Below are 13,742 nucleotides of genomic sequence, written 5' to 3'. Positions count from 1 at the left end.
GAGGGTCGATGAGGGTAGTGTGTACGATGTAGTGTATAGGGACTTTAGCAAGGCTTTTGATAAGGTCCCACATGGTAGTCTGGTCATGAAGGTTAAAGCCCATGGGATACAGGCCAAAGTGGCAAGTTGGATCCAAAATTGGCTTGGAGGTAGGAAGCAAAGGGTAATGATTGATGGATGTTTTTGTGATTGGAAGGATGTTTCCAGTGGGGTCCCGCAGGGCTCAGTCCTGGGTCCCTTGCTTTTTGTGGTATATATCAACGATTTAGATTTGAATATAGGGAGTATGATTAAGAAGTTTACAGAAGACACTAAGATTGGCTGTGTGGTTGATAATGAAGAGGAAAGTCATGGGCTGCAGGAGGATATCAATCTACTGGTCAGGTGGGCAGAGCAGTGGCAAATGGAATTTAATTCAGAGAAGTGTGATGCACTTTGGGAGGACTAATAAGGAAAGGGTATACACATTAAGCGGTCGGCCACTTAATAGTGTAGATGAACAAAGGGACCTGGGAGTGCTTGTCCACAGATCCATGAAAGTAGCAGGCCAGGTGGATAAGGTGGTTAAGAAGGCATATGGAATGTTTGCCTTTATTGGCCGAGGCATAGAATATAAGAGCAGGGAGGTTATGCTTAAATTGTATAATACTTTGGTTAGGCCACAGCTGGAGTACTGCGTGCAGTTCTGGTTGCCATATTATAGGAAGAATGTGATTGCACTAGAGAAGACGCAGAGGAGATTTACTGGATGCTGCCTGGAATGGAGAATGAGGACAGATTGAATAGGCTGGGTTTGTTCTCATTGGAACAGAGGAGGTTGAGAGGAGACCTTATTGAGGTATATAAAATATTGAGGGGCCTGGGCATAGTGGATAGTAAGGGCCTATTTCCATTGGTGCAGGGGTCTATTACGAGGGGACATAGTTTTAAGGTGGTTGGTGGAAGGTTTAGAGGGGATTTGAAGGGGGGCTTCTTTTCGCAGAGGGTTGTGGGGATCTGGAACTCGCTGCCTGGAAGAGTGGTGGATGCAGAAACCCTCACCACTTTTAAGAGATGGTTGGATGGGCACTTAAAGTGCAGTAACCTGCAGGGTTACGGACCTCGAGGTGGTCGTTGGGATTAGACTGGATGACCTTTTGTTGGCCACCACAGATATAATGGTAAGAACATAAGAACATAAGAAATAGGAGCAGGAGTAGGCCATACGGCCCCTCGAGCCTGCTCTGCCATTTAATAAGATCATGGCTGATCTGATCATGGACTCAGTTCCCCATAACCCCTATCTTTTAAGAAACTGTTTATCGCCGCCTTAAATATATTCAATGACCCGGCTTCCATAGCTCTCTGGGGCAGAGAATTCCACAGATTTACAACCCTCAGAGAAGAAAATCCTCCTCATCTCAGTTTTAAATGGGCGGCCCCTTATTCTAAGACCATGCCCCCTAGTTCTAGTCTCCCCCATCAGTGGAAACATCCTCTCTGCATCCACCTTGTCAAGCTCCCTCATAATCTTATACGTTTCGATCAGATCACCTCTCATTCTTCTGAACGCCAATGAGTAGAGGCCCAACCTCCTCAACCTTTCCTCATAAGTCAACCCCCTCATCCCCGGAATCAACCGAGTGAACCTTCTCTGAACTGCCTCCAAAGCAAGTATATCCTTTCGTAAATATGGAAACCAAAACTGCACGCAGTACTCCAGGTGTAGAAAAGGGGTAAGAGGCAGCAGATAAAGATTAGCAAAGAGCGATGAAATGGCTCGTTAAGCTCGTTAGTAGGAAGTGGTGAGTTAGAGCACAGGGCGAGGTCAGTGAGGAATGAGGGAGGTGAGTGAGTACTGGAGAGTCAGGGTAACATAGAAATTTACAGAACGGAAGGAGGCCATTTCGGCCCATTGTGTCCGTGCCGGCCGACCAAGAGCTACCCAGTCTAATCCCACTTTCCCGCTCTGGGTCCGTAGCCCTGTGGGTTACAGCACTTCAGGTGCACATCCAAATGCGGTGAGGGTTTCTGCCTCTACCCCCCTTTCAGGCCGTGAGTTCCACCCCAGACCCCCACCACCCTCTGGGTGAAGACATTTCCCCTCAAATCCCCTCTAAACCTCCCCCCCAATTACTTTCAATCTCTGCCCCCTGGTTGTTGACCCCTCTGCCCAGGGAAACAGGTCCGTCCTATCCACTCTATCCAGGCCCCTCATCATCATTTTATACACCTCAACCAGGTCTCCCCTCAGCCTCCTCTGTTCCAAGGAAAACAGACCCCAGCCTATTCAATCTAGGAGTCACGGTAGGACGAGGTCACTGAGGGTAGTGGAGTTGAGGCCACTTATGATCATATTAAATGGCGGAGCAGGCTCGAGGGGCCGTATGGCCTACTCCTGCTTCTATTTCTTATGTTCTTATGTTGAGCAAGTGAAATGGAACCGGTGATCACCTCTTAAAGCAGTGAGGTTTTTTTTACTGAAAGGGAGCAGGTTTAGACAGAATACATTCAGAGCAAGAATACATTTAAAGCTGCAGGAATCCCGGGGTTTGGCGTGATTGGCCCGCTCTCTACCCTCTCCCTCTCCCCCCGCCCCCCGCCCCCCCAAGTCAATTTGCTCACCCGGTTTGTACAGGGCCTTAGTGAGGCCTCACCTGGAATATTGTGTTCAGTTTTGGTCTCCTAATCTGAGGAAGGACATTCTTGCTATTGAGGGAGTGCAGCGAAGGTTCACCAGACTGATTCCCGGGATGGCTGGGCTGTCAGATGAGGAGAGACTGGATCAACTGGGCCTTTATACACTGGAGTTTAGAAGGATGAGAGGGGATCTCATAGAAACATACAAGATTCTGACGGGACTGGACAGGTTGGATGCGGGAAGAATGTTCCCGATGTTGGGGAAATCCAGAACCAGGGGACATAGCCTTAGGATAAGGGGCAGGCCATTTAGGACCGAGATGAGGAGAAACTTCTTCACTCAGAGAATTGTTAACTTGTGGAATTCCCTGCCGCAGAGAGTTGTTGAAGCCAGTTCATTGGATATAGTCAAGAGGGAGTTAGATGTGGCCCTTACGGCTAAAGGGATCAGAGGGTATGGAGAGAAAGCAGGAAAGGGGTACTGAGGGGATGATCAGCCATGATCTTATTGAATGCCGCCTGCTGTACCTGCGTGCTCACTTTCAGTGACTGATGTACCATGACACCCAGGTCTCGTTGCACCTCCCCTTTTTCTAGTTTGCCGCCATTCAGATAATATTCTGCCTTCGTGTTTTTGCCCCCAAAATGGCCTACTCCTGCACCTATTTTCTATGTTTCTATGTCTCTCTCATTCCCACATTTCCCCACATTACAACAGTGACTACACTGCAAAAAGTACTTCATTGGCTGTAAAGCGCTTTGTGACGTCCGGCGGTCGTGAAAGGCGCTATATAAATCCACGTCATCATCCCCTGTGCTTTCTGACGTACATTGGCTCCCCGTTAAACAACGCCTCGACTTCAAAATTCATAATCCTTGTTTACAAATCCCTCCATGGCCCTCGCCCCTCCCTATCTCTGTTCATCTCTGCCAGTCCCACAACCCCCCCGAGATATCTGCGCTCCTCTAATTCTGGCCTCTTGAGCATCCCTCATTATAACTGCTGAACCTTTAGTGGCCATGACTTCAGCTGCCTGGGCTCCAAGCTCTGGAATTCCCTCCCTAAACCTCCCCAACTCTCTTTCCTCCTTTAAGACGCTCCTTAAAACCGACCTCTTTAAACAAGCCTTAGGTCAGTTGCCTTGATTTCTTCTTTTGTGGCTCGATGTTAAATTTATCTGGTTTGTCTTGTAACGCTGCTGTAAAGCGCCGTGGGACGTTTTACTACATTAAAGGCGCTATATAAATACAAGTTATTATTATTAATAAGTCTTTCTTTCCCTTCTGGATCCCCTTTTCTACAATAGAACAAGGTGCCTGTTTGGAGCCTCAAACACTACTGCGTCAGTCAATGCGTAGGAGACAGCAACTCACACAGAGGTCCATTTAGTCAGGTGGGCAGAGGAAACATTTCAAGGACACTCTCAAAGACTGTCTAGGAAAGTGCAATATCCCCACTGACACCTGGGAGTCCCTGGCCAAAGACCACCCTCAGTGGAGGAAGTGCATCCGGGAGGGCGCTGAGCACCTCGAGTCTCGTCGCCGAGAGCGTGCAGAAACCAAGCGCAGGCAGCGGAAGGAGCGTGCGGCAAACCAGTCCCACCCTCCCCTTCCCTCAACCACTGTCTGTCCCACCTGTGACAGGGACTGTGGCTCTCGTATTGGACTGTTCAGTCACCTGAGGACTCACTGTTAGAGTGGGGGCAAGTCTTCCTCGATTTCGAACGACTGCCTATGATGATGATAAGAATATAAGAAATAGGAGCAGGAGTAGGCCATACGGCCCCTCCCTCGAGTCTGCTCCGCCATTTAATACATAGAATCATAGACAATAGGAGCAGGAGTAGGCCATTCGGCCCTTCGAGCCTGCACCACCATTCAATAGGATCATGGCTGATCCTCTATCTCAACACCATATTCCCGCTTTCTCCCCATACCCCTTGATACTTTTTGTGTCTTGAAATCTATTTATCTCCTTCTTAAATATATTCAGTGACTTGGCCACCACAGCCTTCTGTGGTAGAGAATTCCACAGGTTCACCTCCCTCGGAGTGAAAACATTTCTCCTCATCTCGCTCCTAAATTTCCTACCCCGTATCCTGAGACTGTGTGACCCCTTGTTCTAGACTTCCCAGCCCCGGGGAAACATCCTCCCCGCATCCAGTCTGTCCAACCCCGTCAGAATTTTATACCTTTCAATGAGATCCCCTCTCATTCTTCTAAACTCTAGTGAATACAGGCCCAGTCGACCCAATCTCTCCTCATACCACAGTCCTGCCATCCCAGGAATCAGTCTGGTGAACCTTCGCTGCACTCCCTCTGTGGCAAGTATATCCTTCCTTAGGTAAGGAGACCAAAACTGCACACAATACTCCAGGTGCGGTCTCACCAAGGCCCTGTATAACTGCAGTAAGACATCCTTGCTCCTGTACTCAAATCCTCTCGCAATGAAGGCCAACATACCATTTGCCTTCCTAACTGCTTGCTGCACCGGCAGGTTTGCTTTCAATGACTGGTGTACAAGGACACCCAGGTCCCTCTGTACATCGACACTTCCCAAGCCATCACCATTTCAATAATACTTCATCCTTATGTTTTTCCGACCAAAATGGATAACTTATAAATGTTATACTGCATCTGCCATGTGTTTGCCCACTCACTCAGCCTATCTAAATCGCCTTGCATCCTCCTCACAACTCACAATCCCACCTAGTTTTGTCTCGTCAGCAAACTTGGAAATATTACATTTGGTTCCTTCATCTAAATCATTTATATATATTGTGAATAGCTGGGGCCCCAGCACTGATCCCTGTGGTACTCCACTAGTCACTGCCATCACCCGAAAAAGACCCGTTAATTCCTTCTCTCTGTTCCCTGTCAGTTAACCAATTTTCAATCCATGCCAATACATTACCCTTAATCCTATGTGATTTAATTTTGCACACCAACCTCTTATTTGGGTCTTATTCAAAGCCCTTCTGAAAATCCAAATTCACTATTTCCACTGGTTCTCCCTTATCTATTATTTACATCCTCAAAAAGTAGGTTTGTCAAACATGATTTTCCTTTCATAAATCCATGTTGACTTTGTCTAATCCCGTTGATACTATCTAAGTGTGCCGTTATCACATACTTTATAATAGACTCGAGCATTTTCCCTACTACTGATGTAAGGTTAACCGCTCTGTAGTTCCCTGTTTTCTCTCTCCCTACTTTTTTAAATAGTGGGGTTACATTTGTCACCCCCCAATCTGCAGGAACTGTTCCATAATCTATAGAATTTCAGTCATGGCTGATCCGATCATGGACTCAGGTCCACTTCCCAGCCCGCTCCCCATAACTCCTTATTCCCTGATAATATTTACTCAGCAAACATCATCATTATCATAGGCAGTCCCTCGGAATCGAGGAAGACTTGCTTCCACTCTTAAAATGAGTTCTTAGGTGGCTGAACAGTCCAATACGAGAACCACAGTCCCTGTCACAGGTGGGACAGACAGTGGTTGAGGGAAGGGGAGGGTGGGACTGGTTTGCCGCACGCTCCTTCCGCTGCCTGCGCTTGCTTTCTGCACGCTCTCGGCGACGAGACTCGAGGTGCTCAGCGCCCTCCCGGATGCACTTCCTCCACTGAGGGTGGTCTCTGGCCAGGAACTCCCAGGTGACGGTGGGGATGTTGCACTTTATCAGGGAGGCTTTGAGGGTGGTCCCTTGTAACGTTTCCTCTGCCCACCTTTGGCTCGTTTGCCGTGAAGGAGTTCTGAGTAGAGCGCTTGCTTTGGGAGTCTCGTGTCAAGCATACGAACTATGTGGCCCGCCCAGCAGAGCTGATCGAATGTGGTCAGTGCTTCGATGCTGGGGACTCAGCAGAGTCTATTTAAACAGCAGCCCTTCTGTAAACAGAGTCTATTTAAACAGCAGCCCTTCTGTAAACAGAGTCTATTTAAACAGCAGCCCTTCTGTAAACAGAGTCTATTTAAACAGCAGCCCATCTATAAACAGAGTCTATTTAAACAGCAGCCGTTCTGTAAACAGAGTCTATTTAAACAGCAGCTCTTCTGTAAACTTAGTCTATTTAAACAGCAGCCCTTCTGTAAACAGAGTCTATTTAAACAGCAGCCCTTCTGTAAACTTAGTCTATTTAAACAGCAGCCCTTCTGTAAACAGAGTCTATTTAAACAGCAGCCCTTCTGTAAACAGAGTCTATTTAAACAGCAGCCCTTCTGTAAACAGAGTCTATTTAAACAGCAGCCCTTCTGTAAACAGAGTCTATTTAAACAGCAACCCTTCTATAAACAGAGTCCATTTAAACAACAGCCCTTCTGTAAACAGAGTCTATTTAAACAGCAGCCCTTCTATAAACAGAGTCTATTTAAACAGCAGCCCTTCTGAAAACAGAGTCTACTTAAACAGCAGCCCTTCTGTAAACAAAAGTCTATTTAAACAGGAGCCCTTCTGTAAAGAGTCTATTTAAATAGCAGCCCTTCTATAAACAGAGTCTACTTAAACAGCAGCCCTTCTGTAAACAGAGTCTATTTAAACAGGAGCCCTTCTGTAAACAGAGTCTATTTAAACAGGAGCCCTTCTGTAAACAGAGTCTATTTAAATAGCAACCCGTCTTAAAAAACAGAGTCTATTTAAACAGAAGCCCTTCTGTAAACAGAGTCTATTTAAACAGGAGCCCTTCTGTAAACAGAGTCTATTTAAATAGCAGCCCTTCTATAAACAGAGTCTATTTAAACAGCAGACCTTCTGTAAACAGAGTCTATTTAAATCGCAGCCCTTCTGTAAACAGAGTCTATTTAAACAGCAGTGCTTCTGCAAACAGAGTCTATTTAAACAGCAGTGCTTCTGCAAACAGAGTCTATTTAAACAGCAGCCCTTCTGTAAACTTAGTCTATTTAAACAGCAGTGCTTCTGTAAGCAGAGTCTATTTAAACAGCAGCCCTTCTGTAAACAGAGTCTATTTAAACAGCAGACCTTCTGTAAACAGAGTCTATTTAAACAGCAGCCCTTCTGTAAACTTAGTCTATTTAAACAGCAGTGCTTCTGCAAACAGAGTCTATTTAAACAGCAGACCTTCTGTAAACAGAGTCTATTTAAATCGCAGCCCTTCTGAAAACAGAGTCTATTTAAACAGCAGCCCTTCTATAAACAGAGTCTATTTAAACAGCAGTGCTTCTGCAAACAGAGTCTATTTAAACAGCAGACCTTCTGTAAACAGAGTCTATTTAAACAGCAGCCCTTCTGTAAACTTAGTCTATTTAAACAGCAGTGCTTCTGCAAACAGAGTCTATTTAAACAGCAGCCCTTCTATAAACAGAGTCTATTTAAACAGCAGCCGTTCTGTAAACAGAGTCTATTTAAACAGCAGCCCTTCTGAAAACAGAGTCTATTTAAACAGGAGCCCTTCTGTAAACAGAGTCTATTTAAACAGCATCCCTTCTGTAAACAGAGTCTATTTAAAGGAGTCAGCAGGGCAGCAAAATAAAAACCCATGCAGCAGTCAGGTTGCAAAAGAAACAAAAAGATAATGCAGGGCGAATCCTGCAGCAGAAATGCACTGAGTGCATCTTTGCAGGCGGTCACTTACGGCAGCTTGATTGACAGGTCAGGGGAGGAGAGAGAACCTGTCAATCATCTCCGCGCTGCCCGGGCAACGCCGCGCGACCAGCCATTGTTCTGCACGCTCCTCCCCACGCATGCGCGGGTGTCGCTGCTGCGCCACCGCCGGCTTTTGACTCCCCCCCCCCAGCAGGCGCATGCGCATACGCCGCATTTCGTGGCGGACGTCACGCTGCGCATGCTCCGTGTCCTTTTACCCCTCCCCCTCCCTTCACTTCCAGCCCCGAGGGTCTCGGCAGGCACCGCGCCTGCGCGCAACCCGGCGACGGGTCGGGAGAGAGATGAAATTTAAGGAAAAATAGAAGTTAAATCTCGAAACCTGAGCGTGAGGGCGGGGCACCGAGCGTGCAACCGCTTCCCCTTCAGGCGGAGCGCCGCCGCGCAGGCCACGTCACCGTCCCGGGCCACGCCCCCCCCCCCCCCGCCAGAGCCGGACTGATTGACGGGAGCTTGCGGCCACTGGGGAGCCAGGGGGCGGGGCTGGAGGAGCGAGTCCCGGTGGCGCGTACTCCAACCAATGGGGGAGCCCGAGGGGGGCGGGACTTGGGCCGGCCGCGCCACACGGCAACTTGCAGCTGTTCACAGCCAGGGGGCGCTGTGTGGTCTGTTTGTTGCTGCTTCAGAATGGTGCATTTATATCATATATATTATATACAGTCCATCTATATCATATATATTATATACAGTCCATCTATATCATATATATTATACAGTCCATTTATATCATATATATTATATACAGTCCATCTATATCATATATATTATATACAGTCCATCTATATCATATATATTATACAGTCCATCTATATCATATATATTATATACAGTCCATCTATATCATAGATATTATATACAGTCCATCTTTATCATATATATTATATACAGTCCATCTATATCATATATATTATATACAGTCCATCTATATCATAGATATTATATAGTCCATTTATATCATATATATTATATACAGTCCATCTATATCATATATATTATATACAGTCCATCTATATCATAGATATTATATACAGTCCATCTATATCATAGATATTATATAGTCCATTTATATCATATATATTATATACAGTCCATCTATATCATATATATTATATACAGTCCATCTATATCATAGATATTATATAGTCCATTTATATCATATATATTATATACAGTCCATTTATATCATATATATTATATAGTCCATCTATATCATATATATTATATACAGTCCATCTATATCATATATATTATATAGTCCATCTATATCATATATATTATATACAGTCCATCTATATCATATATATTATATAGTCCATCTATATCATATATATTATATACAGTCCATCTATATGATATATATTATATAGTCCATTTATATCATATATATTATATACAGTCCATTTATATCATATATATTATATAGTCCATTTATATCATATATATTATATACAGTCCATCTTTACCATAGATATTATATACAGTCCATTTATATCATATATATTATATAGTCCATTTATATCATATATATTATATACAGTCCGTCTTTATCATAGATATTATATACAGTCCATTTATATCATATATATTATATACAGTCCATCTTTACCATAGATATTATATACAGTCCATTTATATCATATATATTATATACAGTCCATTTATATCATATATATTATATAGTCCATTTATATCATATATATTATGCAGTCCATTTATATCATATATATTATATACAGTCCATTTATATCATAGATATTATATATAGTCCATTTATATCATATATATTATATACAGTCCATTTATATCATATATTATATATAGTCCATCTTTATCATAGATATTATATACAGTCCATTTATATCATATATATTATATAGAGATCATTTATATCATATATATTATATATAGATCATTTTTATTATATATATTGTATGTAGATCATTTATATCATATATTATATATAGATAATTTATATAATATATATTATATATAGTCCATTTATATCATATATATTATATATGGTCCATTTATATCATATATTATATATAGATCATTTATATATAGTCCATTTATATCATACATATTATATATAGTCCATTTATATCATATATTATATATAGATCATTTATATCATATATATTATATATAGTCCATTTATATCATATATTATATATAGATGATTTATATAAGTTATATTAAATATAGTCCGTTTATATCATATATATTATATCTAGTCCATTTATATCATATATATTATATATAGTCCATTTATATCATATATTATATATAGATCATTTATATCATATATATTATATATAGTCCATTTATATCATATATTATATATAGATGATTTATATAAGTTATATTAAATATAGTCCGTTTATATCATATATATTATATCTAGTCCATTTATATCATATATATTATATATAGTCCATTTATATCATATATTATATATAGATCATTTATATCATATATATTATATATAGTCCATTTATATCATATATTATATATAGATGATTTATATAAGTTATATTAAATATAGTCCGTTTATATCATATATATTATATCTAGTCCATTTATATCATATATATTATATATAGTCCATTTATATCATATATTATATATAGAAGATTTATATCATATATATTATATACAGTTCATTTATATCATATATATTGTATCTAGTTCTTTATATCATATATATTATATATAGTCCATTTATATCATATTTTATATATAGATCATTTATATCATATGTATTATATATAGTCCATTTATATCATATATTATATATAGATTATTTATATCATATATATATTATACAGTTCATTTATATCATATATTATATATAGTCCATTTATATCATATATATAGGTATATATAGTTCATTTATATCATATATATTATATCTAGTCAATTTATATCATATATTATATATAGATCAGTTATATCATATATATTATATATAGTTCACATTATATCATATATATTATACACAGTTCATTTATTTCATATATTATATATAGATCATTTATATCATATATATTATATACAGTTCATTTATATCATATATATTATATACAGTTCATTTATATCATATATTATATATAGATCATTTATATCATATATATTATATACAGTTCATTTATATCATATATATTATATCTAGTCCATTTAAATCATATATATTATATACAGTCCATTTGTATCATACATATTATATCCAGTTCATTTATATCATATGTATTATATACAGTTCATTTATATCATATATATTATATCTCATTCATTTATATCATATATATTATATACAGTTCATTTATATCATATATTATATATAGTTCATTTATATCATATATATTATACACAGTTCATTTTTATCATATATATTATATACAGTTCATTTATATCATATATTATATATAGACGATTTATATCATATATATATATTATATAGTCCATTTATATCATATATTATATATAGTCCATTTATATCATATATATTATATATAGATCATTTATAGCATGTATATTATATATAGAAACATAGAAACATAGAAAATAGGTGCAGGAGCAGGCCATTCAGCCCTTCTAGCCTGCACCGCCATTCAATGAGTTCATGGCTGAACATGAAACTTCAGTACCCACTTCCTGCTTTGACGCCATACCCCTTGATCCCCCGAGTAGTAAGGACTTCATCTAACTCCCTTTTGAATATATTTAGTGAATTGGCCTCAACTACTTTCTGTGGTAGAGAATTCCACAGGTTCACCACTCTCTGGGTGAAGAAGTTTCTCCTTATCTCGGTCCTAAATGGCTTACCCCTTATCCTTAGACTGTGACCCCTGGTTCTGGACTTCCCCAACATTGGGAACATTCTTCCTGCATCCAACCTGTCCAAACCCGTCAGAATTTTAAACGTTTCTATGAGGTCCCCTCTCACTCTTCTGAACTCCAGTGAATACAAGCCCAGTTGATCCAGTCTTTCTTGATAGGTCAGTCCCACCATCCCGGGAATCAGTCTGGTGAATCTTCGCTGCACTCCCTCAATAGCAAGAATGTCCTTCCTCAAGTTAGGAGACCAAAACTGTACACAATACTCCAGGTGTGGCCTCACCAAGGCCCTGTACAACTGTAGCAACACCTCCCTGCCCCTGTACTCAAATCCCCTCGCTATGAAGGCCAACATGCCATTTGCTTTCTTAACCGCCTGCTGTACCTGCATGCCAACCTTCAATGACTGATGTACCATGACACCCAGGTCTCGTTGCACCTTCCCTTTTCCTAATCTGTCACCATTCAGATAATAGTCTGTCTCTCTGTTTTTACCACCAAAGTGGATAACCTCACATTTATCCACATTATACTTCATCTGCCACGCATTTGCCCACTCACCTAACCTATCCAAGTCACTCTGCAGCCTCATAGCATCCTCCTCGCAGCTCACACTGCCACCCAACTTAGTATCATCCGCAAATTTGGAGATACTACATTTAATCCACTCGTCTAAATCATTAATGTACAATGTAAACAGCTGGGGCCCCAGCACAGAACCCTGCGGTACCCCACTAGTCACTGCCTGCCATTCCGAAAAGTACCCATTTACTCCTACTCTTTGCTTCCTGTCTGACAACCAGTTCTCAATCCACGTCAGCACACTACCCCCAATCCCATGTGCTTTAACTTTGCACATTAATCTCCTGTGTGGGACCTTGTCGAAAGCCTTCTGAAAGTCCAAATATACCACATCAACTGGTACTCCTTTGTCCACTTTATTGGAAACATCCTCAAAAAATTCCAGAAGATTTGTCAAGCATGATCTCCCTTTCACAAATCCATGCTGACTTGGACCTATCATGTCACCATTTTCCAAATGCGCTGCTATGACATCCTTAATAATTGATTCCATCATTTTACCCACTACTGAGGTCAGGCTGACCGGTCTATAATTCCCTGCTTTCTCTCTCCCTTCTTTTTTAAAAAGTGGGGTTACATTGGCTACCCTCCACTCGATAGGAACTGATCCAGAGTCAATGGAATGTTGGAAAATGACTGTCAATGCATCCGCTATTTCCAAGGCCACCTCCTTAAGTACTCTGGGATGCAGTCCATTAGGCCCTGGGGATTTATCGGCCTTCAATCCCATCAATTTCCCCAACACAATTTCCCGACTAATAAAGATTTCCCTCAGTTCCTCCTCCTTAATAGACCCTCTGACCACTTTTATATCCGGAAGGTTGTTTGTGTCCTCCTTAGTGAATACTGAACCAAAGTACTTGTTCAATTGGTCCGCCATTTCTTTGTTGCCCGTTATGACTTCCCCTGATTCTGACTGCAGGGGACCTACGTTTGTCTTTACTAACCTTTTTCTCTTTACATACCTATAGAAACTTTTGCAATCCGCCTTAATGTTCCCTGCAAGCTTCTTCTCGTACTCCATTTTCCCTGCCCTAATCAAACCCTTTGTACTCCTCTGCTGAGTTCTAAATTTCTCCCAGTCC

The sequence above is a fragment of the Pristiophorus japonicus genome, chromosome 23 (genome assembly GCF_044704955.1).
Source record: "Pristiophorus japonicus isolate sPriJap1 chromosome 23, sPriJap1.hap1, whole genome shotgun sequence".
In the NCBI taxonomy this organism is placed as follows: Eukaryota; Metazoa; Chordata; class Chondrichthyes; family Pristiophoridae; genus Pristiophorus; species Pristiophorus japonicus.
This window is presented reverse-complemented; position numbering follows the sequence as displayed.